The sequence below is a fragment of the Electrona antarctica genome (assembly GCF_951216825.1).
Source record: "Electrona antarctica genome assembly, chromosome: 3".
NCBI lineage: Eukaryota > Metazoa > Chordata > Actinopteri > Myctophiformes > Myctophidae > Electrona > Electrona antarctica.
Genome location: NC_136808.1, coordinates 16,777,373 through 16,804,139, shown reverse-complemented (window position 1 = coordinate 16,804,139; position 26,767 = coordinate 16,777,373). Strand labels below are relative to the sequence as shown.

The window sequence follows — 26,767 nt, the reverse complement described above, 5'->3', positions numbered from 1 at the left end:
GGTGGGACTTTGTTAATGACGTCTTGTCTTGTTCTCCGGATGTCTGACGGACCACCCTAGCTTTTTCTCAAACAAACAAATGAAAGGGGGGCCTAAAATTCCTTCTGCCTGGTTTTTAAGGCTCATGGGGGGAATTCCTGAGTAATAGAGGTCAAGGGTGAAAGGAGAGAGGGCAGAGGCCAAGGCCAAAGGCTAGACATGGGCGGACCGCTGCAGTCTGGCTTCTACAATCTGCAGCACTGTTTCTCAACGTTTGGTCCGTGGCCCGCCAGGGATTCGACAGGAGTCCCTTATGGATCTGTAAGTCTGAGAGTGTACAAATTGAACCTTTTTTTTAATCTTTGGGATCCCAATCTACACTGTAAAATTCTCAATGTTAATTTAACTGATCCCCTGATAGCCCCCGAACAGAGATCAGTACATTCACAATTTAGAAAACGGTCCGAATGCATTTCCTCTCCTGGGTTTCATGCAGTTCTGTTTGAAATGCAGCGTATTGCCGCACACGGCACATGTTTTGCATTTTTAATAAATTAGCACTCATTTTATACATGCCTACACACGTGTCTGACTGTCGGTATTAATTATTTGCACGATTTTCAGTAGCGCGTACAGTATATGTCCACACTCCAGTGCGCTCGAGTGCCCGTGTATGTGGTTGTACTTGTGTGTGTGCATGCGTTGATTGTTGGCGTTCCCGTGATGCTGGAAACCTGTCTCGCTGCACGTTGTACGTGAGCATGTATTTTGACAATTGTTTGGTGCGCAGCGCGTCGTACGAGCAAGTCTAAGCGGGGCTCAACTCTCACCACTGCCCCGTCATCGTGCTTCACTACACTTTACAGACGCTTTACAGCCAGATCGGCCAGTTAAAGGCCTTTACTGGGCCTGCACCCTCCATCAATAAAAACTCCCACTTCCTGTCTTCTGCTTTGGTGGACATTTTGTCATGGTGATTAAAAGAGTGAGACAGGAGACAGAGGGACAGAAAACAACAACATAGCAATATTAATAATATATAATAGCGTGTCGGGTGGAAACACCATATGTCCAAAACGGTTACTTTTCTGGATTCAAATTAAAAAATAGCAAAAGTAGCAGATCTCCAAGCTTTCCAGCTTGCAGATCTGCAAATACTTTTGTGTGACGCTGTATGATCAAATGAGACGTTAATTTGCGGGGGGGAAAACATGTTTGAATTATGGAGATAAGAGGTTTCTGCCTGAAAGCAACGATATGTGGATATTGGCAGGGAAGCACAACGTAAGCATACAGTAAGTTCTCATCCACAGATTTGTGGACAGTGTCATCCTTGGGGACGTCGCGCACGCATGCACGCACACACACACACACACACACACACACACACACACACACACACACACACACACACACACACACACACACACACACACACACACACACACACACACACACACACGCACACGACCACACATTTTAGAAATGCAAGCCTGTCCATTTCCTCCTTTTCAAGCTGCCATCTCCCAGTGGGCCCCCTAGTCAGGTCCAGTGTCCCAGTTTGCTCAAGCAGGGTTCAGGAAGTCCTCTGCTGGCGGAACCATGAGCTGAAGGACCAGAGACAAAGGCCAGTCAGAGATGGACAGGAGGCAGCTCTCCTCTGGGCCCCAACCACCCCTCCGCTCCCCATTCTCTCTCTCTGTGTGTGTGTGTGTGTGTGTGTGTGTGTGTGTGTGTGTGTGTGTGTGTGTGTGTGTGTGTGTGTGTGTGTGTGTGTGTGTGTGCGTGCGTGCGTGCGTGCGTGCGTGCGTGCGTGCGTGCGTGCGTGCGTGCGTGCGTGCGTGCGTGCGTGCGTGCGTGCGTGCGTGCGTGCGTGCGTGCGTGCGTGCGTGCGTGCGTGCGTGCGTGCGTGCGTGCGTGTTGGGGGGGGGGTGGGGTACTTCTCTATTGTTTGCAGTGCAATGCGGGGTAGTGGAGTGGCTGGGAACAGGCAGAGGCTGCAGGGATGTGCAGCTTCTGGTTGGCTCTGCTTTGTGACGATGGCCTGAGCGTTTGTTCTCCTGACGGACTCGGGCTGGCCGCGGCTGAGGCCCCCTTTTGTCATCACTGACTCTGGGGTGGGTTTGTTTCCCCCTGTAGCCCCCCTTCCCCCCCTCTCTCTCTCTCTCTCTCTGCCCCTTGTTCTCCCTCTCTTTCTGAATTGACTTAGAAATGGAGGGGTCAGGGGTTACAGGAAAGATGGCGAGGGGGAGGGGTTATCTGGGAGACTGTGACCTTTGTGTGTGCACTAGGGTAGAATCCCCCTCCTGTTTTTTTTGTTTTTTTTAAATACTCTTCCCATTATGGCCCCCCTCCCCTTCCCTCGCTCTCTCACTCCTGCTCATTCCCCACTTGGGGCCCATCCCCCTCTCTCTCTCTGATGGCCCTGGGGCAGTGGCAGTGACCTTGGCTTTGGCACTGGAAAGCAGTGGAGCAAACCTGCCACAGCCTCGAATACACCCCCCCCCCCCCCCCCCCCCCCCCCCCCCAGCCCGATATCCCTTCCCCAAACAAGCAACACGGCAGCAGCCTGAAAGAGCAAGAACTAAACAAACACGCTCTCACACACACCCGGAGAAAAACATTGATTTGTCACGCTGTCACCAGAGATCTGGTTCAACGGTTTAATGTTTCTCCACGCAGGCTGAACGGTTAGTCTGTGTGAATAAAAGTCTCTTTTCATAACAATGCGGTTGGTCGCCATCAAACACACAACTCCTGTTGCTCTCATAGAAGCTTTTTGGGGGGAGGGTGGGTGGGTTGATAATATCACATTGGACTTCATGGGGCTTAGACAAACTTGTACTTAAACAAGACATAATCACTTGTGTCTGTCATAATGCCTGCAGTATTGCAGATGATCAATTGCTTACTATGGGTTTTATTAGCTTGCATTATCGACTAAGTTTTGTGTGTGTGTCATTTACTGAATTAGCTGAATTTAAGCTAAAGTGCATGTTTATACTTCCGTTCAGAACTGATGCATATGCCATAAGTTGTGTATGTATCAGCTGTACACCTGTATCAGGGTCTGGGTGATTCAAACAGCCCAAAGGCTCTGGGCCAAAAAATCATGCTGTCCCAAAACTGAATCATGAACCATACATTCATACAAAACGTCACTTTTAGATGAATGTTCTTGTAACATCCACTGAGGAAAAAAGGAAAAAAAAGAAGAAGACAGATTTTGCTATGTCTGCTATGTCCTTGTTGGCTAAATATTGTTGTAACTCTCTGCTGAAGAATCATTTATTTTTCATGTTCAGATTTGGATAATACTTCTGCCCAGAGCTGTAGTGCTGGTTATGTTTATTCTTCGCTGTATGCCGCATAAGTATCCATAAGCTCTGGGACTTCATGTAGCGTCCGTCCGGCCGGCCATATCCACACATTGCGTCAAAAATACATTAATGGGTCTTAAGTAATCCAGTTTACAAAATGATCTCTTTGGGAATTATAGAATTAGAAGTGCAAGTATCTCTCTCTCTCTCTCTCTCTCTCTCTCTCTCTCTCTCTCTCTTGTCTCCCTCCCTCCTGAGTTTTATATCACGTGGAGACGGAGCACCTGAAGAGGCGAGGGTTAAAAGCCCATCAGTGTCCAGTGTGTGGAATGGAATTCCACAGGAACCAATTAGAAGAAGTTGCTGCTTGGGTTGGTGGAATGTAAGCAAGGGATTGTGGGAAGGGTATTTTCTTCCTGACAACCTATTTGCATCCAGCAGCGGAGAGCATGATGATTTACTGTAGTGTTATTACCAGAAGGCGCTGCGCTCCACCAAAGAGTAATCATCAAAATTCAAACCCTAAAGACGACTAATTTTGTAGTACAAATTGTTTAATGCTAAACTAAACATCTATCTTGTCTTGTTTGGACAAAATGAGTAATATATGAAAAATCGAACAGATCTGTGTTGAACACGTGACTATAGAGATAGTGTATACTGATCTGCGTGATGTATGGATAAAATATGCGTGAGTAATTCGGCCTCATGGTGGCGCTATAACAGGCAGATGCGAAAAATGTAGGGCAAAGGTTTTTCCTTGGCCTCTAGGGAGTGTGCATACAAAGTTGTACACAGATTGGTGCAGTTATAGGCCTAGGTAAAACAGGAATTGGGCTGTTATAGCGCCACCATGAGGCTGATTTGAAAATGTTTAAGTTTCATTTCTTCCTCTGCCTACAGTGCCTAGTGGGAATAATTGCGTGCATAATTGCATGTAAATCGCATGCTGTGTTAAGATTTGATGCATTTTGTTAAAAACCAATCCTGCAAACAGAAATGTGTTTTGCAAAAGTCGGCCTCATGGTGGCACTATAACAGGCCGCTATAACAGGCCGTTTGCTCAGACACTATAAAATGGTAAATGGTGCATTTATATAGCGCCTTTATCCAAGGCGCTTTACATAGATTGTGCATCAATTCACACACACATTCATACACCGATGGCGGCAGAAACCATCCAAGGCACTTGGACAACCATCCAAGGGCTAGCTCCCCTCAAAAACACACTTGAAGTGAGGGACGCTCTCACATTCTGTGCTTAGCCAATCAAATCATCTCAAATTTGGTACACACACAGACGCACAAAGCTGGGCATAGGAGTGGCTAGCGTCCCTCAAAAATCTATGTATTTGTTTGATTTATTTTTATTTAATTTTATTTATTTAGTTATATTTACAGTGGTCGTATGGTATTGTAATCGTATAGAACGTATAATCGTATATACCTGTAGGGTTGTGTACCGGTACTGTACCTTGACGAGTAGCAGAACAAGCCGCAGAGACATAAACTGCACCCGCCATCAGTGAAGCAGGCAGGGGTATAGAGGAAAAGTGGAAGGAGGTAGGGGAGTAAACTAGATGAAACATGTGTTGGTGGTCTCGAATGATCTCTGGGCCCCTCTGGCTCTAGAGGCTGGACCTTGAACTAGGAAGGAACATTCCATTCCGATGCTGTGCCGCGACCCCGCTGACCCGCGGCAGCTTTGTTTCAAGGGCAGAGAGCCTTCGACAGGCGGCACGGATGCAAAGCTACAGCAGGAGAGCCTTGCTTAGTTTGAAGAAGCACGTCTCTGCAGTTACAGCACACAGGCTAGAGAACTACTCCTCTGTGGCTTCACCTCCCACCCAAAACACATGCACGCACGCACACAGCACGCACACACGCACACACACACACACACACACACACACACACACACACACACACACACGCCATTGCTCATCAACATCAAAATAGCCCTTCCATAACATACAGTACACATTCATTCCCACTGGTCCGTGCTCTGAACATGCGTATGTATGTCTAGTATAACATGTTACTAGACAGTCTAGTATTTAATGTGGAATCCCTCGGCTGCCTCCAAACCTGAACGTTTGTCTCAGACGCCTTTTCTCCTCCCTGCTTTATTATACCCATGGTTACTGTGTCAAACGTGGGTTAACAGCATCGTTGGGAGTTCATGTCACATGGGGTGTACTGTACTGTACTGCGCTGAATCTCACTGTGTTTTGCACACCCAGTCAAAAGTGATTGAGTCAGATATGCGATCATTAGGTCTCTAGTGGTTTCTTTAGGTGCTCTGGGGCCAGGATTCTCAGTTAATCATTCAAAAATGTATTTACCTCCTCTCAACCGCAGGATTTATCGCTGATGCTTAATTTTATACTCCATCGTACGATGGTGTCATGTGCAAAAAGTAAACCCGATCTGCAAGCTCACAGTGCATCGCATCGCATTGTACAGGCTTTAGTTTAGGTTTTTCTTACCCATCTGATGTGGTTTCCAAGTGTATTATTAAGTAGTGAAGCAGAGAGAACATGAAATGTGAAGGTTGTAGTTTATAACAGCCCTCTCACTTTGCCAGCTAAGGCTTCAATTCAGAGTGGGACGGCAATTTGAACGGGATATGACTGTATAGTTAGACAGTAGTTAGTAATTGTATGCGTTTCAGTTCTTAGGGGTCAGTATAGGACCGTCTGGGAGATACTATAGTTACACACCCTGCTGTTTCTGTTCTCTTAGTTTTCATCTGATTACAACTAATGGTACAGGGCATGGTTTGGCCTGTCACAATTATTACAGAATCGCCTGATAGCAATTATTTATTTGAGATAATAGCAATGTTGACAAACATTCTTACATTTTCCAAAACCATTCCAAAATGGTTGTATTTAAAGAAAAATATTGATTTCACACAGTAAAACCAGGAGCTACTGTGATATTTCTTCAATAAAATACATGTAAATAGAACTATATTCTGATAGCAAGAGGAGTTAGTTCTCTATAAAATGAACAATTGCATCTGAGCCAGTCTTGCATCTTTTATTTTGGAGTGCCGCTTGATTTAAGTTGTATTTATAGCTGAGCTGCCTAAACCTAAACCAAGGGCAGCATCTTTCTTGCCAGTGTTTGTTCACTGTCAGTAACATATGTGTCTCCATCTCTGAGAGACAACTCATGCAGGATGCATGATAAACAAGTGATTATACAAATAAATGATCAAACAAAATTGGAAGTGTACTAGAGCACTATACAAGTTAAGCTGATAAATGGGTACTCCCTATACTTATTTGAATGATTGAAATTATCCTCAAAATGTATTTTCTGTTGAAATGTCTGAACAATCACTGTAGCAATGATTAGTATCAGAATGTAGAGACCTTTAACAATAGCCTAACACTTTTGCTTTAACCTACAAGACATACGGCGCCATTTTCTCTGAGAGTGTAAACAGGTCCATTTAATTCATTACTCCAGATGTTTTGTTGCAGGGAATGTGGACTCTAGACCTGAGTTTGAGAAACTATATTTTTTTATATATTCTTAAAGGAATACATGTTCTGGAATGCAAAATAAAAAATCTTCTCTCACTTCAATGAACAAATAACCATTCAGCTGTCATATACAGTCATATACAGCCTAGCCCCTTAGATAGCACATTATGTAGACTTAGATAGTATTTTAAACAGACTTATAGCTTGTTACGTAGACAGCTCTAGAATTGCACTTTATGTAGTCATAGCACTTTATAGTACACATGTATAATATATTATATAGTATAGTATGTATAGTTTACATAGATACTCCACTGTTACGTTCTTAGTCTACGCATGATTCATGATAACTACTTTTTATATATGTGATGTATGCCATGCTTTTGTTATTGCTTAATGTAAATCGCTCTGGATTAAGAGCGTCTGCTAAATGCCTAAATTGTAAATTGTAAAATTGTAAATTGTTATATTATTGATGAATGCGACCTGACAAAGTCATAAGATATTATCATATTGCATTTAACCACTTTCAATCTGGTGTCCCTATTTTGGACATTGAGCCATTTTGGACGGTGAATTTAAATAAAGGAAACCTTCAAAAAAAATGTCAATCTTGAGAAAGTGTTTTAAAAGATTTTCAAAAATATATATTTCAAACTGTATGTTTAATGGGTCATTGTCCTTATAGCAACATTAAACTAAATGTCATCCCTGCATCTCTCCTTCCCATTTGGAGTCAAGCCAGGAGAAAGATTTGAATGTACAGCTACTGTAGCTGGTCATACTGGTGCATGCAGGGGAGAGGCTGATGTGTGCTTTGATGGATTCTTTGTCAAACAGCATGTGACATGTGGATAAAAACACAGGGCTTTGTATGTGAACAGAGCCCAGCAGGAAAAGAAACTATAGTATGAAGCACCATTATACTTAAATCAGTTCAATCCAGAGGATATGAACAGTGAACACATATTGTCTTTGCAGCTTTTTTTCTCTCTTCTATTTCTCCCCCCCCCCCCCCCCCCCCCCCACACACACACACACACACACACTTTTGTTATTTTTGAGTGGTGCAAACCACTCCAACAACCAGCTTTGTTTGTATCTGTGTTTGTGTGTACCTGTACGTGGGGCCCAAAATAATGAGCATGGTTACTATGGTCACTGACATTACGTCAGACCACAGCTGATCAGGCTAAATAAGACCTTGCACCACTCAGTTCACACGGGTGTGATTTTTTTTTTTACACCCAATGCCGGCCACATCTATTAGGGTCACAATGGAACCAACCTGTATGCATGCTCTGATAGTGTAAAAATGGACCAAATCTTACACTTGCTGAGTTGAATTAACAATGGAGATTTACTGTGTGTACTGTAGACTCTTCATTGTTGTCCCAAAACCCTGAAAACCAGAGTTCCATCGTCTGATAGAATAAGACATCGTAACAAAAAGCACACACAGTCATTTCCTCAGTGTGAATGTATCCATTTGTAACTCAACGAGTATGTACTAATGTAACCAATTATCGGTACGATGCTCCTATATATACCATAGGTGGAGGCAGAGACAAAGAGCCTTCCTTTCTCACCCACTGTCTTGTAACACTAAATTATTATGGCACCTACTGTATGTATATTTCTCTCTTTTTTCTTACTCAGTGTCTCGACCGCCCGCGCACGGCCGCACGCATGCGTGCGCGTACAAACACACACACACACACACACACACACACACACACACACACACACACACACACACACACACACACACACACACACACACACACACACACACACACACACAAAATTGGTGTGGGGGCAGTGGCTGCATATTAGCCGGAATTAATCTAGATGGGTGCCTGGTTATTGTCATCAGCGAGGGGAGGTAATATCCCTGGTGACCACAGTCAGCTGGCAGCTTGAGAACACAACAGAATATATAGAGAGGGACAGAGATGGAGGGAATGGCCAGGAAGAAGAAAAGAATAGAAATGCAGCCACCCATACTGCCAGCTGTCTCAAGATAGATGAGGACAGAATGTTGACAACATTTTGATATCTGAAAGAGACAGATTTAGCTGCTAGTCGTCTTATGCTTAATTTTTAAACATAAAAAGTAAACAATCTACATATGATTTTCATTCGGCTCCTTGGCTGACATTTCTTCTTCTAAACTGTCTGACATGTTCCCTGCTATCAGATAGTGTCCAGGATACGCATCCTGGACACTGGACGTGTTAGAATGTATTTATTTGCCTCACTCACACCTAAGACACACGCAAGACACACTTGTGTCCTGTGTCTTCTGTGTGTCATGGCCACCTCAATGCATTTCCAATGGGAGTCACATGGTTTGATGACACAACCTTGTTGCATGGGGGGGGGGGGGGGGGGGGGGGGGGGGGGCAGAAGATAGCCATGCAACAAGGTTGTGTCATGAAACCATGTGACTCCCATTGGAAATGCATTGAGGCGGCCATGACACACAGAAGACACAGGACACAAGTGTGTGTGAATGAGGCCTTCTGAGGCCCCATACACACACTTGTTTGTGTTTAATGGCCGTCACAATGCTTTTCCAATGGGAGTCACATGGTTTGACCAAACATTGTTTTTGATGGGCAGAACACAGCCATCAAACAAAAACTTTTGGTCAAACCATGTGACTCCCATTGGAAAATCATTGTGTAGATAAGACAAAGAACAAGTGTTTGATATGTGTGTATGGGGCCTGCGTGTTCGTTTAACTCGGACAAGGTCTGGGTAAAGTAAAAAACACTCAAAATGTTGCTGTGCGGGTTAATACTCAACGATGGCGACGGTTGACAGAAGTGTGTCTGCGTCTGCCTTGTTGGTCATGATTGATGCAACGGGGTCTCCCCTCCCCGTAATTGAGCTCATATTTACAGAATAGGACATCTGGGCTTTTGTGACTCTTCCAGACTTTGTCCTCCATTTAGCTCAGTGTGAGCCTTTGTGTTTGGAACCCATGCCCACCAAACATGCCGTTTTTAATTGTCTCCGCCAGGCAGAGGGAATGGACGAGACTATGGTCTGTACCCTGTCCGTCTGTGCACTGTTGGCTTGATCGCAGTGAAACTGTGCACACACACTCCAATGGATGCCAGAGCAAAACCTCTGCCCCACACTTATACATGGACCTGTTATAGCGCCACCAGGAGGCCGGTTTTGGTGGAATTTCCGCAAAATGTTGCATGCACATTCCCACTAGGCCAACTTGGCCAAGGAAGAAATGCCACTTCAGCGGCATGGTGGAGCTATAACAGGCCGATTCGTGTTTTTACCTGCACCGATCTGTGTAAAACTTTGTATGTCCACTCCCTAGGCCAAAGAAAAACATTTGCCCTGCATTATTCTCATCTGCCTTTGTCATCGTAAGTTTGCAGGACTGGCCCACAAAATGCAGCAAAATACGAACGCAGCATCCGATTGCGGTGAAATTTTGCTAGCACATTTGCATTTGCAGTAACACATTTTTAACAGCCTTATTATAGAGCCACCAGGCTCTATAAATGCAAACCATTTATTTTTGAGTGGTGTAAACCACTCCTACAACTGGCTTTGTTAGTTTGTCTGTCTGTCTGTTCGTACCAAAAAATGAGCATTTTTGCTATGGTCACCCAGTTCACACGGGTGTGATTTCATTACGTCAGACATTACGTCAGACCACAGCTGATCAGTCTATATAAGACCTTACACCACTCAGTTCACACGGGTGTGATTTTTATATTACTCCTACAAATTTGGTCCAAACATCATGCAAATCAGTACACATTATCTCTATAGTCAAGTGATCAAGACCGATCCATCAAATGTTTCATATTCCATCCTGATAGGCGAATTCCGAAAACTGCTGGCCCACAATATCCTACCTGACCACTTTATTTATAAATCAACATGGAATTAAATTCTAATTGATTAATGTGCTTCCATCCCTGAATATACTCCCTCTGTCTTGGACACACTTGCCACCTCCTCCTTTAATGTCTCGTGTTCCTAATGCCCCGCCCCCATAAGTGCATCTCTGTTTGCCACACACGTGATGGCACAGTGTTGCCCGAGATTGTGATTAATGGCTGCAATTCAGCCTGAAAAATTCCCTTGAGTGGGTGCCAGTTGGCTTACGCAGAGAAGAAACTCATTACTGCTGTCAGTTGAGCTGACGGAGCAGGGAGGGGCCTGAATGATTGTGTGTATATGAGAGAGAAAGTAAAGGAGAGAGAGAGATGGAAGAGAGAGATGGAGAGAGAGGGAGAAACCTCATTTGTGCACATGTCAGTGAGTGCATGCATGTGTGTCCACTCCTATGCTCATGTGTGCCATCATGCGCCTCTCATAAGCCCCATTTATACTTTGTTGTCCAATGGCGTCGTGTGCCAGAAATAGCTGATCTGCAAGCTCACAAGTCACAACACGTCACCTATGGGATGTGTGGTGAGCCTGTAGATAAGCTATTATCGATGAGTAATAGGCAATGGGCGACGCTGTGCATGTGTGCGCATAGACTCTAAGCTGAGTGTGATTGTGTGAAAGTGATAATGTGTCACAGGCACCCATGTTTGAGGACCACGGATAATTTCTAACAAATTAATGTACCTGAGTCCATCTGCACCATGCGCACGCAAACCCGCCACGTTGAAGCTTTTAATGGATAACCTATGGCTGTCGAGCATGTCATTTTATGAGCCACTCTCAGGCACTATACCAGGGCTCCTCTATTTACTTATATATGTTTGGAACAGATGGATTCCAGCTTACGTGTTTCTAGCATGCATCCATCACCCTACACAGAAAGGTCCTCGTCCTTTATCAGCGTTTAGTTAAATGCAGCATCAGCCGGCTGGCATATTATTAGATTTAGACCTACTCATGTTTGATGAATGGAAAAGGCTTTCGTTTAGGGATAATTACTTAAGGCATAATATTCCTGTTGAATGAGGGGATCGCTTTCACAGCAGGGTTAAATAAGAGCACTTGGAGTCTGTCTACATTTGGTGACACAACAAAGGATACTTGCATGAAGGTTTCGGAGGGCTATTATAAATCCAGAGTCTTAATGTAAGTTTGAATATGTAAAAAAGAAACCTGTGAGTTTACTGTGTAGCTGTTTAAGGAGCATAAATGTAGTGTATTTAAGGATATTGTAGAACTTAGAACTCATTATCAGAATCAGAATCAGCTTTTTTGTCACATCACAGGTTTACAGGGGTCGTAGAGTCAGAGAACAGGATAGTGATAAACGGAACATTCACTGGCTGGATAGAAGACGGCGAACCTCCCTCTGACAACCACAAGTGGTGTGGTTCTAATGTGTGTGTGTGTGTGTGTGTGTGTGTGTGTGCGCGTGTGTGTGTGCGTGTGTGTGTGTGTGTGTGTGTGTGTGTGTGTGTGTGTGTGTGTGTGTGTGTGTGTGTGTGTGTGTGTGTGTGTGTGTGTGTGTGTGTGCTTGTGATTTATACGCCCGATTTAGGGGTCTCAGTTATGCAGGGTGCTATGAGATGCACTGGAGCGCACGGGCCCGTCCCGCCCCACGTCTTTCAGACGTCCCGTGGGAGTGCCAGATGTGGGGTCATCCATCTCTCCCCCCCCCCTGCCGCTTCACGCTGGCCTGCCTCACACAGCCACTGTCAAGTTCACAGCCACTGGCTTTTGCAATCAGCAGAAATGTACATGATGTACCCAACGCAACGCAAGCCATTTGCTTGTCTTCATTTCATAAAATGTGCCTCAGCGCTGGCTGTTGTTTCCACTGACCAGTGTGAAATGTCAAGACAGCAGCATAGCAGAGAGGCAGGGAGAGCTCCATGCTGGCCTCCTTTAGAAAGCCCTCACATCCCCAACAGTTGTTCTCTAATGAGGGGGAAGTAATGAGTGTTAGGCTGAGGAGGATTGTGATGCCAAATGTCGGTCCAGGTTGTTATTCAGAGCCACTGCTGTGCTGTCTGCGCGTCTCGCTAATGTCTGGCCCCACAAAACAAGAGGCGGACTGAAGCCAATGAAGAATTTAATGGCATTTCCATTTGAATATAAATGTTATTTCACCCCCAGATGTCTTTAAAGCGCGCCTTTCGATATTTCAAACTCTGCAACAGCAACAAAGAGGACAAGAGAAGAACTTGCGGACCACTGCTTTTGTGCAGGGAGTAGACGGTGCGAGAGGTGAATGAAATATGGCACATGTACATGCATGTACAATGACCTCATATATATTGGTTGGAAAATGGGAGTGGCATCTAATTTGAATTATAAAGCAGCCAGTTGCATACCATACTGGTGATATTAATTAGATATGAGTCCCCCCGTCCCCCCTCTGGCGACAGTAGAATTGCAGTGTCAAGCTATGCCTTCTCCTCAGCAACAATCAGGTGTGGCAAATGTTTCCATATGAAGAGATATTGGCTGGCAATCTATTTAGGGACATAACTCCTCGTGCTTTGACCTGAGGACAGTATGATTAGAGCTGGTGGCTCTATGGTGAGAGAAATTATCAACATTTTCATGAAGGAAAGTACAGTATGGGCTTTGTGATGGTTGGTGAAGCAGTGCATGTGTGCAGCCCTTGCTGCAAAGTGGTATGAAAATATTTCCTGTCGAATAACGTGGACCTGCAATGTGCAGTGTGCACATTCAGGCCTGAATCAAATTGGCTTTTTTAGCCAATGGAAATGATTATTTCCTACCAAGTTATTGTACACATTATTATTTTGTGCTAGTATAGCGTACCATACTACCATACTGGCCCTCTAGTTCTAGCTCTCTGTCCCTCCATACTTTTCCTCCATTTTCTATCCATGGCTTTCTGTTGCTTTTAACTCCTCCCACTACATCTTGCCCCCTCCCCTTCCCCTCCCTTCTCTCACGCTCACTAGTGTCTTTAGTGAAGATGCTCTCGTTGGGCTGGTATAGGTGAGCGAGGGAGTGTTTTTAAAGCTACTTAAATCACACGGTTGCAGAGACCCTCAAGCGAAGCACACACCTTAAGCTCTCCAGAGAAAAAAATCATTAAGGTGGAAGATGCTCTCTCCACTCCCTCGCCACCACCAGCAGTCAGTGACAGAGACGAGAAGGGATTTGAGGGGGGGCGGAGGGGGGGGGGGACGGGGGACGGGGGGGTTAAAGATAGAGGCTGGACCGCCAGGTGTGGCCACACTGCATCTGAAGCTATCCCACTCCAAAGCTGGTAATGAGGGGGTAATTTGGCAGAGGGGTGCACAAGGGAGGCTGCAGGTTAAGAGGAGACCAGGTCCTTTCAAGTGGAGAATTCCAGCCTCCAGTAGAATGAAAGTATTCTCATTCACTGTCGGTGTCTGTGTCCTCAAAGCCTCTTTTTCTTTTTTCTTTCTTTATTTCAGGCTCGCATTTGCTGTCCCATTGAATGGACAGGAACCAGTGACAGAAACTATTGGAGTTCAGATAATAAGCTGGGCATTATTATGTTATTTTTCTTGCAGGCCTGATATCTGTGACAGAAGATGTGTTTTCACTTCTTAAAGGACCACTTCACCACTTTTCAACCTATCTTCATATAATAGGTCCTCACTAATAATCATGATAAAATGGCACGATTGTTTTCTACTCAGTCTGTGTCTCATAGGAGGGCTGTGGGCAGTTTAGAAACCGTCCTTCAGTGACATCATCATTAGGCAGATTTCTTTACAAGATTTTTTTACAAAAATGTTTAGATTTTCATTATCGTGAGAACGATGGCTTCCATTTTCGCATTGCAACTTTTCAGGACTAGAAAGCCTGCAGTTTCTATTAGCTTGTATTCCCCATCGATGATGTCACTGGAGGACGGTTTCTGAACTGCCCACAGCCCTCCTATGAGACACAGACTGAGTAGAAAAAACTTGCGCCATTTTTTCATGATTATCAGTGAGGAGGACCTATTATATGAAGATAGGTTGAAAAGTGGTGAAGTGGTCCTTTAGAGCATCTCTACATACAAACAGTGTGCGTTCTCTATTATGAGATGTCTACCTCCTATAATGGCTCATTTATACTAGACGTATGACTGACTGTGCTTGTCCCCCAAAGAAATCACACTTGTGTGAAGTGAGGGGCGCCTGGTAATGTTTGTTTAAAGTTCTAAAAAAAAGTCCATAGACTTGGCTGCCATATGACGTCATTTCAAAAGCCAGAACATTGGAGCAGATAGTGTGTCTGAAAATCAGTTCTGTTGAGAAAGCAATGTGGTGCTACTTCAGTTCACAGTATAAACTGTTGATATCTTTCTGTGATTAACTGCACAATGAGTGACATCACATGGGAACCTATATCAGGGTGAGACTAGTTGAACTCCAAGGGCTTTTGTAGAGAACAGAGGACCTCCTTCCATGTTTAGCCGCCCTGTGACAAAAGGAGCCCCTTTACAGGCATGTGGATCAATGTCTCTCTTTTTCTGATTATTACCAGAGGATGTTTGAAGTAGTTTAATGAGTATGCAGATCTCTGTCTAGTTAGTCATTAAAATATACAAAAGGGCCCCCTCTCTTGTTTCCACCATAGCCCCATATCTTTGTTGCTTGTGCGTCCCCGCAAACACAAAACACACTTATGAATGCTTCTTCTTTGCAGGGACACTAGTATCGACCAACGGCAGAGCCCAACAAGGAAAAACACTGCCAATTAATTTCAAATTGAACGTTGTGTTTCGTGGCACTAGTGGCTCATTTATAATTTTAGCACCGCTGCCCCACGTCCCTCTCTTGTCTAAAACTACAACACCATCCCCCTGCCCCCCCCCCTTCTCTCACTCTACTTTCCCTCTTTCCCCTTGTTCTCTTAAGGCTGTGACCGTGAGTCATTTAAATAATCTCCTAATTTTCAGCATCTGTTGTGTAGTAACGGACCTCTCTTTAATTAGAGTGTCAATGTGAGTGTGGGAGCCTCGGTACTGAGAGCATGGCCTACCGGGGCAGGAGGGGCCCGCGGAGGAGGCGTGTCATTGCTGAGTAGTAGGGGGTATGAGGTTGAGCTGAGGGTTTTGGGATATTGTAGGTGACTGGATTGGAGGATGGGTTTAGGGGTTAGGCTTTCGGAGGAGCACTGGAGGAGCGGGGGACACACAGGCAGAGTGCAGGGGCACAAGGGGAGGCTCACACTCTTTGTCCCTGGAGTGGAGAGGTTAGGGGCGGTGCCGCTGGCTGCGAGGGAGAAAAAACAATACGCTGTGCGTTTCCCATGTATCACCCTTTATGGGGAAAAGTCTTATTGGTGCCTTGATTACCTTACTGCTGTCTCCTGTCCTCTTATTGTCTTACAGTCATATTTATACTGTAGTGTACTGTTTAGATTAGACATTTTTATGCTTTATTTCAAATAGTGTTGAGAGACAGGAAACCAAACTGAGTGAAGAGACATGTGAGAAAAGACAGCAGTCGGATTCAAACTCAGGTCCTCATGCTTACAGGGTGCACATGGTTTGTACACTAACTGGCTGAGCTATATACTGTTAATTATGTATTATTTTGCTGTTCCAATAATGATTGTATTAGCTGGGCTTTTAGTGTTTGTATCTCAGTAAAGGCTAAAGCCCAATTTATGCTTAGAAAATGCGATGGTAATAATAATGTTTTTTGCTTGTAAATCGCTTGTAAATCTTGGGTGAGAGTGACACCGTTTTGCAGTGAAGGGTGAATTAAGCTAAAAAGCAGCTACTGTATGTGTATTGCCTTTCTTGCTTAAATAAAAATTATAGAATGTGTAGTGTTTATGCAAGTCTCAGCACGTCCCACCATGACAGCCTTAATAGCAGTCATCCATCTTACTGTATTTAACTTAGTATACACAAGCTGTGGAATATTGATCACGGTAACAGACCTATAGGACAATCACAGCAATGTACAAACCCATGTGCAAGCTTGCAACACTGGTAAACGTGCAATCAAATACGGGACATTTGAAGAACAAAACAAACCTTTTTGTAACATAAAGGGAAATGTGCCCTCTTGTGAGAAGCTGTCATGTTCAGCTGTGGTTAAATGAATGACAAGCGGGGGGGAGGAAACACATCACATCTCTGGAGTTGAAGCAAGGGAATAATGAATAGTCAAAGCCTGTACATCATTGATGTGCATAGAATGTGGATTGTCATATCAGCACATTTGGTTGACATTTACATTGTAGCTTGATATGTCATTGGGTAAAATGAAGTAAGCTCAGGGGTTATGCTGGTGTTTGAGGGGGTTTGCGATAGATTTATGTTTTTGTTAAGTTTTATTTATAGTTGAATTTAGGTTAGCTGTGAAAAGAAGGTACTTGTGTTTAATCTAAATTATAACTAAAGGTTAAACAATGCAAGTCAAAATGACAGTTTTTATGCAAATTAGGGAAAAGGAAAAATCTTTAAATGAGAAAGAAACCTTATAGAGTCTAATAACCACGTGACCTCCAGTCCATATAGATTACTACAGTATGTGTGTTTGTGTGTGAAGCTGCAAAAACCACAATGCAGTGTTCAGTGATGAAGAAGCCACACTTATACAGGCTCGCTGTATATTATTTGATATCTATTTGAAAATAGCTGATGCATCTAAGTGATCAAACTGATTTTAAATGTTTTTTTTGTGGCTTTCGCCTTTAATTTTATATATTTTATGGAGGGACAGACAGTAGGCTGACAGGAAATGGGGAGAGAGATGGGGGGGAAGACATGCAGTAAAGGCCGTCGGGATCGGGAGTCGAACCCGCGGCACACTGCCAGACTGGATTACCAGCCAAGGTGCCTGGACCACTGAGCCATGGCCCAAACTGATTTTAATGGGGACCCCTGGAACCCCTTCAAGAACCCCTGGGCCCCACATTGAGAACCACTCTTCTGTATCTGCATGATGTCCCGTGTTTCTGCATGCTTAGTCACAGTATTTTGTCATGCAGTGTTGGTGGCCATGAAGATGAGTCTGTCCCTCCAGCTCTGAGTAACAGATGTACATTGCAGCCCAGTGGATGCATGCATTCATTCATACACAAAGGTACTGTCGTGAAATGGCGTTGATGTGCCAATGCATTAACGGAGGGGGATGGGTAGGTGTCAGAGAAAGACTGAGTACAACCCAGGCTCCAGTAACCTTACTGTTCCTGGGTGATCAGCATCATGCACCACATCCTCGGCCGCAGATTGATCACATCGGTGGCGGCTATGCTGTGGGGGCGGGGACTGTGGAACGGTGGGGATGCAATAAAACTGCACATCTGCATTAAAAGGCCATCTCCGGGGTCCCCGGCAAGGAGCCCACTATTTCAGCAGGCGCCTATTTAAAGGCTGTTGAAGCGTCGGCTCTCCACACTGGAATAGCATCATACACCACCTCCATTATTTATGGGCCTCATCTCTATTTTACTGGTCTAGCAACATGGAGGGTGGCGGTGCGGGTGGAGGTTGTATGCTAGCAGTCGTTGCTGATAGAACAACATGTGCCCAGTGATGTCACAGGCTTGAGAGAACCCGAGGGTGGGGAGGAGGGAGTAATGAATGGGGTGTTGGGCCGCTATAAGGGAGGGCGCCGTCATTATAGCACGGGAGTTCAGTGAAGCTTCACACTGCCTGAACGGTGCTGTAGGACGTGTGTGTCTCTTCTCCGGGCGTCATTAACTCTGTCATACCAATGAATTGGACCCACTCATCCGCTGCGCAGTAACGATGCCATTATGGCCACATGTGTGGAAAGGATGGGAACTTGGGAAGTGAAAATTAAGTGACATTGCTTTGTTTTGAACATTTTACGCATAATGTCATATTTCAATTTAGCAGGGGTGGAAGTTCTCCCATTACCAGAACTGGCCCTTTATCTGATATACCAAACCAAGTCAAATGTATAACAGATTTTGCACATGTTATCTTTGGCGAGCGACACAAGTGTACGGTGATGTACAGTACACAATAAATTAGCAATCAAGTAATGTGGCATCACTATGTGCATACATGTACACACATGTACACACGCGTGCTTTATGTGAGGCGGAGAAGACTTGGCAGGACATGGCGCTTTCCAGTTGTGTGTTAAAGTGTTAAAGTTAAACAATCACAGTGGCAGAGCCTGCGCGTTGCCGGCTGTTATGAGATGGATTTGGATAAACAGCAGATTAGAGGCAGAGCTTTGGCACACATCTTAATCACCATACTCCACATCTCTTGCCCCGGTCTTTTTCCCTTATGTCACTCACACTCCCTCATATCTCTGTGGTGACTGTCACTGTGAAACTCGCTGCATCCAAGCAGCATGTCTCTCGCTGCATGCTAATGTATGGATTTCTGTTAGCATGCAACCCCCCCCTGCCTTCACCCCCCTATTGCAGTAATTAGGTCTGCTTCATTTACACTAGCAGAGCCATGCTGGGAGCGGACGATCTCTAATAATCTGTGAGTGTATCTGAACGCTTGGCACAGTGGCAACTCTGGCAGGAACCATAAAAAAGGATATAAAAACTAGTCTACTGGGACTGTGCTGACTCGGGCCAAGAGTAGTTTGCTGTCACATACACTTATCTGATCAACCATCTTATTTTGTGTGTGTGTGTGGGGGGGGGGGGGGACGACTATGCATATAATATATGCATACAGTGCTGAGAGTCTGCTTGACGATTCTGTCTTTGTGTGTGTGTTGACACATGTGTGCTATTGCTATATCTGTTAAAAATACTTTGAACGCAAGAGGCGTAGGATAATCTGGCTCCCTTTTTTCCGTCAACATACAGCTCACCAAGCCTCTTTTTATATGGTATAGCCTGTGTGTGTGTGTGTGTGTGTGTGTGTGTGTGTGTGTGTGTGTGTGTGTGTGTGTGTGTGTGTGTGTGTGTGTGTGCGGACATTGGCAGGGGTGTGGGCCTCTCTGTGCAGTTCATGTTTTATGCATGAGCTGGGGGGTGGGTAGTGGGTAGTCCGGTGGTCCGTGGACACACACACGGCTAGATGGGGGGACACCATGACTACTTGGCACAGATGCATAAGAAAGCTCTCTTAGCCACTGCTCTTCCTTCTTTGTTTGTCAGCATTCATGTCCAACTGCTTTTTCTCTTCTCGCTGTTGTCTGTCTGCTCCCCTGACACCAATAGACATAATGCTCTGCATAAACAGTGGTGTGTGTGCATGTGCTCTATATGTGCATGGACATATAGGTGTGTGTGTGTGTGTGTGTGTGTGTGTGTGTGTGTGTGTGTGTGTGTGTGTGTGTGTGTGTGTGTGTGTGTGGTGCGTGCGTGCGTGCGTGCGTGCGTGCGTGCGTGCGTGCGTGCGTGCGTGCGTGCGTGCGTGCGTGCGTGCGTGCGTGCGTGCGTGCGTGCGTGCGTGCGTGCGTGCGTGCGTGCGTGCGTGCGTGCGTCTATGCAAGAAGGCATATTGGACAGTATTAGGAGCAGCAGTGGTGCCATCACAGCTCTACTGTCACACACTGCAGGTCTATTCCCCCCACATTGCTTGTCTCACTCTAGGCAAGCATGCAAATAAAGTGAAAAAAAGTAGTGGTAGTGGCCGGACTCTATGACACTGGTTCACTGGCGGGGTCCTCGGGGTGGTTCCAGGGGGTCCCCAGCAAAAAAAGAAATGTCATTTTGCGGGCACATTGGTGAACCAATTGGGAGCCAGTGTCATTTCCAGCGCAATTTTGATTCGCCCCTCTATGTCAAAAAATGTGGGTACTTTCAGGCTAACATGGAATCAATCTCAGAACCCATCGACGAAACATTTCCTCCTTTGAATTTGCCTCTGAGATCACTGTCCAACTCTCCTTCAGCACTCCTTTTCCGGTCATTCCTAATAACAACTCTTCATGTTAATTGGAGTTGCTGACAGATTCAGCTGCGGAGCTCTGAATATGTCTTGAGAGATTACCATTGAATTGGCTGTGCACCTTCAAGCTCCCCAGATCATGGCCTTTAATGATGGTGGTGGTGACACTCTGGCCTTTCCTCTAGCGCCACCATTAGGCCAAAAATATTCACTTTCACAGTTTCACACAAGATATCTCAAAATGTTATGGGCAGATTGCCATACAACTTGCACATCATGCTCCCTGGAGGATGATTTTGTTTTGGTTACCCCATGGCCTTTTCTCTAGCACCTTTTGTCAATACTTGTGTCAATCCTTCAGTGATTATACCATAACCTCTGCCATTCTGGCACCAATAATAATCTTGCATTTGTATTTGTTTTGCCTCACTAGTGAGAGTACAGGGCTCTAAGAATGGCAATGTCAGTTGATTTGAAACACGGAACAGTTTTGCTGTAGCTAGCGGTGGTTTTAGACTGCTCTAGGGCCGGCAGGTGGATTTGCCTGAGGAATTTGTGAAAGGGCTACTTATTTACCGAAGTGATGTAACATGTTTGTCTCCCACCTACAGTACATGTACATGCACATGCATGTGTTTATTGTGGGGGCTCAGCTCGCCATGCACTGATGTGGGAGGAGAGATGCAGTAAGGTTGTGTTGCAAATTGCCAACACACTGCAGGTGTGGGGTCAACAAGAACAACAATGTATGCCACATGCCTGCTTAGTGCTTAGACCAGGAGTACTACTGGTATAGTGAGCTCATTGCTTTTTCCGTCTTTTCAAAATCACACAAACCCACTACATACAGTACACTCACAGTATGTGTTATGGTTGTCTGTTTAACATTATTTTAATACTTAACGTTGGAAATAGGGTATTGTACCATGTTTTAATACATTCAAAGGGGAAAAAAATAGAGTCTGCAACACTACACTGGTATGAAAACTCAGCTCCACTGGTTTATTTGATTCAACGTTTCGATCACTAGGATCTTCTTCAGGAATGTGTGTGTGTTCCTGAAGAAGATCCTAGAAATCGAAACGTTGAATCAAATAAACCAGTGAAGCTTTACCAGTTTTCATACCAGTGTTGCAGACTCTATTTTTTCCTCTTGTACTGCCTTTTGTCCAGCACCTGGGCTAGAGTGGAGGTGCATGCTCTATTACCTTTGTTAATACATTCGAAGCCATACATGACAATGTGTAAATGTGCGTATCTGCAACAAAGCTGTTGTACATCATGACGTGCAGACAACATTTAAAGTATAATATCCATAATACCGCAGGTTTGTCCTTCGTGAAAGGCTTATTGATTTCCACTGTACATAGATGATGATCATACTGTCAGGTACTGTTTGACTCATCGCTGGGCATATTCTTTTTTTCCTGCACAATTTAGTTGTTATGCCAATTGATTCTTCCCCACACACATGTCTGTGTTGTCACTGCTGTTGTATACTACTGACTCACTTGCCAGTGAGGAGCGGCAGCTAGGAGCCCCCACCAGGAGGACGTAGAACCTTCGGCCTACTCCTCCCGCCCAACACTCCCCACTGACAGGTGCCGCCCCAGCCCGTATAAGTACTTGCAGTGACCAATAACACCCCAGTGCAGAGACTGTCCACTGTCAATTAAAGTGCCTGCATGGCTAGGCTAAAGGTTTTGCAGATTCAATAAGATTCTCCTGCACAAGAATCTTAGTGCGATTTTGAGAGAACTTGAGTTCCCGAGGCTTTTCTTCATGACAATGTGGGAGAAAGAAATCCAGTACACTGTTTATACTAGACCCTTTTTCGCTTCTACACAATGTATTGTGAGCTTGGAGATCAGCTATTTTCACCAAATGTTTGCTAGGGTTCATGTGATTAAAAGTTATGATTGAACCTCCTGCAACACACTCACTTATAATACAGTATATGCAGCCTAATGTAACCCACCTTGCTGCTTTGCTGTGGGTACTCTGCTCTGTGTGGCAACACCAAACTGTTGCCACGCACTACCTGCCGTTGACTGCGCTTCATAGTTTATACGGCCTTGCCTTTTCCTACCAGCTCTTACCATTTATATTAATTCTTGATGTCTGAGGTGTCGATGTTTGTTTCTTGAGGAGCAGAGTAACTCTGGCTGACTTGAAGGCAGCTGGGACACAGCATGAGGTCATGGATGGGTTGATGGTGTAATGAAGGGGTCAGGGAGTAGTAGATCAACGGATATTATCTGCAAGATGGAGGAGCGGATGGAGTTGAGAGGACTGGTCGGACTGGGGTGGGGAATGACACAAATTTCAATCCAGATAAGAAAATAAATATGGGATGAGAGCTCCACATAGCTATACAGTGAATAGATCAAATCTGTTAAAAATAATGGCTTAGGTATTGATGTTAACATCAGTGGGGTAGGACTAAACCACTTGACATTGCAGACCCTTGAGAGTGCCACTTATCCTAAATTGCTTCATTAAAAAGGTCCACCTCTTTAAGCATGGCCTCATATATAATAAGGACAGGAAACAGAATAGAAATGCATGCTCTAATTTGTCAGGCTCAAGTAACAGTCAGTGTTGTGATAGTGGACAGAATTCTGCCAGTAGTGTTTTGGTGATAATGATGAGAAAATCAGGTGGTAACCTGTTTTACCTTTCTATATTGGTGTCTTAGCTTGAAAAGAATAGGCTGGCAACAGTGAATTAGTGTATTTAAATCCTCATCAGAGGTTGATGCATTCATTTGGAGGTATAAGGTCAAGTCATGTTGAAGATTGCACATCTCTCATTAGGCTTGGAAATGGCAGCTCAGTGTTGTTGCATCCACACTGAACTGCCATTCTGGAAGCTTTATGTCCCATCCTATGTTTCTGTCTCATTAAAAATAGAATGTGTGCGTGTATATTTAATTGGCCAATTAATGGTATACACCAATGGCAGTTCATACTGAAACTTGCACCATATAACCCAAGATGCAGTCATTGTACTACAATATTTTCAAACACAAACAACTGTACAATTTAAAATCGTCTCATGTAAGAATTATGGTCCAAAAATAAACAAACTGTCTCTGCGATATTGTCAGGAAGGGGTCTCTGCATCGTTTACAACAGTCAGTCACTCATATTTGAATGATACAGTCTGTAATAACTCATTCGGCAGCAGTAACAGTAGCGTTTTTTCGCAGTCAGTTGATTCTTCATATCCATATGAGAGGAACCGCCGGGATGAACACAGTTCTTACAGTTGGGTGCCACCGATATTGTCCCTTATCATTTGACCTCAAAATTTAAAAAAAATCTCCTAAATCCTCCAGTTTTCTGAAATAAATATTTTCACGATTTTTCAAAAATAGCAGACCTACAAGCTCGTAGCGCGCCACTCGGTGGCGCGCTATGAGCTTGTAGATCTGCTATTTTTCAATAGCTAAATTATAACATAATGTTTAAAACACCCGCCCAAAATGGGTTAACTGTCCTTTTGCGCAGATCACGCAAACCTCAGCAAAAAGAAAAGGACAATATCGATGGCCTCCAACTGTATATGAGGCGATCTAAGATCCCCTATGAGGATTATAATACAAATAAGAAATACATGAACCTGTGGAATTAGTGCTCTCTAGTGATATTGACATCAGACTTTGGTGCTCTATCCAGTGTACATACACACTATAAGAAATTGACAATAGTTCCTCTTAATTACATAATATTGGTAATATGGTGATGCATGAGTATGACTGAGTATACCTAAAGGGCGATGGCCGCATGCACGTATCCACCTAGGTGACGGCAGACGGCAGACTCCTGGGCAAGCGCTGAAATGAACAACATAATCCATTTTGAACCAGAACAGTACTAGGTGTTTGTTCTCCTGTGGGTCTTGTTGCAGGCTGCTGTTGTATTGTTGTTGTGTTTTGTTTTCCAGTATGGTCTAATCAGGTGTGGAGTGGAATATTAATGTGATTAGGACCAGGGCAGTCATGCTGGTTTGAATGTATATAATATGTATAATACCAATAAGATGCCTGAGGGCCTACGTCGCGTGCACGCATCCGCCTGGGTGACAGCAGACTGCTGGGCGAGCGCTGGCGCTTTGGAATGGGGGGTCAGATCAACATATCCACTTGGGTGACAGCAGACTGCTGGGCGAGCGCTTTGGAATGGGGGGTCAGATCAACATATCCACTTGGGTGACAGCAGACTGCTGGGCGAGCGCTGGTGCTTTGGCATGGGGGGTAAGATCTTAATTTTCGGGCCTGTTGAGAACTCTAGTTTTCGCCGGCTGCCGGGCGCGGCTGCACTAATAACTAATAACTTTGAATGGACAGGTATCAGTCAAAAGGGAGACATCGAAGAGGAAGGATGGATGGGGAAGGATCAACATATGGAATGTCAGAACAGGTCAGCTCCATATATGGAGATCTAAGGGTTTGAGGTCAGATGTAGAGTTGCTGGCCAATATTGATGACATCAGGGATCTCCATCCCTGATGATGTCACGTGATGTCACGTGCTCCATCACTGATGATGTGCCCGACGAACATACTCACGTGCCCGACCAACACACTGGCGGGAAATGCACGATTCCATAGTTAACTAGCTGGGACCTTCGGTCGATATAAAATATTACAATATCATAGTCATCAGTAGTATGTAACTGACACAAGCATGGAACAGTCAGAGAACAAATGATGTTAAACTGACTCTAAGGATGTTGCAGAGTCAATTGTTACCCATTGTTACATCTTGCCACTATAGCACTGAGTGATATGCAGTTAACTGTTTACTGCTAGTTAATCATCACTCTTCGTTTACAACCTTGCAGTAATGGTATGGAGTCCCATGTTGAAAATAGCCGAGCTACAAGCTCACATCGCGAAACGTTGTGGGCTGTAGATCTGCAAATATTTTATTTGCATGACTCCGTTGTACAAAGAAAAATCTGGCTAAAAAGGGGGTCCGCATCTCTTGTTATGCTAACAGTGTTCCTTGGGTCCAAGTTAATTATGGTTGACATTTAAATGAGACTTGTGGGAAAGCTGTGAAAGAGACAGGCCTCTCTCTAATTGAATTTGTGTTGCTAGCTCCACCTTCCATTGCCTTTGTACTGCAGGGAGAACATGAAAGGGCCGGAAAAAGCTCACCATGTGGACGTTTTGTAATCTGAATATAATACAAAATGTTTCTGAAGTAGGTCTAAATGTAGGTAAACAAATGACACATAAAACATGCAAGCCTTTCATAGCATGCATACGTGTAGTTACTTTATCTGGGCTGCAACTTTTCTCATAACTTCCTCATAACAACATTTTAAACTTAATATGAAATATACAATTTAAAGGCTACTATGTATTCTTTATTCGGATCCACCTTAGCTTCCATATTTATTTATTTATTTATTTGACAGGGACAATGCTCATTAATCAACATTTCAGTTTTCACTTCCATGTAAATGTGCCAGAGTTAGCCATAAGCTAATTTTCATCTGTAGTCCCTGAGCAGGCTCTTAAAATGGTGGTACAACTAAACATACAATGACACATACAGTACAATACAATGCAATACAATACAGATAAAAGAAAGACAGAGTGTATAGTGTGCCAGCACACAACACCATGCGTTGATGCCATGTGTGCATATGTGCCAGCACCCAACACTATGTCCATACAAAAACACAATACAATACAGATAAAGAAATACAGATAGAGTGGTTGCTAGTCTTCATAGTATCCGAGATGACAAATGCATTGTCTGGCCTTGGCATGTAATGTGTTCATGGGAAGTAATTTTACTTCAAGTAAAATACATTTGCATAAATGATAAATGGTGCATTTATATAGTGCCGTTATCCAAGGCACTTTACATAGATTGTGCATTACATTCACTCATTCACACACCGATGGTGAGGAAACAATGCAAGGCACCAACCTGCACATCAGGAGCAATTATGGTTTCAGCGTCTTGCTCAAGGACACTTCGAACTGGTAACCTCACGGTTCTCATCCAGCTGCCCTACCAGCCACTCTACCCCTGAACCACTGCCGCCCAGTATTTGTATTTGTTGCTGCAACATTAAAAATATAGACACCATTAGAAATAGTTGTTTCATTTTCATTCCATGGATTATTGTGCTGGGTTATTCTGCACCCTTTTATATTATAAAGCAGTTTCTCCTTCTTTTTAGCTAACCCTCCTCTCCTTC

The 26,767-nt window shown here is 44.3% G+C and overlaps 1 protein-coding gene across 1 annotated transcript in view; it reads left to right on the top strand.

The window, feature by feature from the left end:
• igdcc3 (immunoglobulin superfamily, DCC subclass, member 3) overlaps nt 1-26,767 on the top strand; it is a gene marked incomplete at both ends in the record, with an annotated part of 83,088 nt that overhangs the window by 20,585 nt on the left and 35,736 nt on the right. The gene's annotated exons all lie outside the window — the stretch shown is intronic.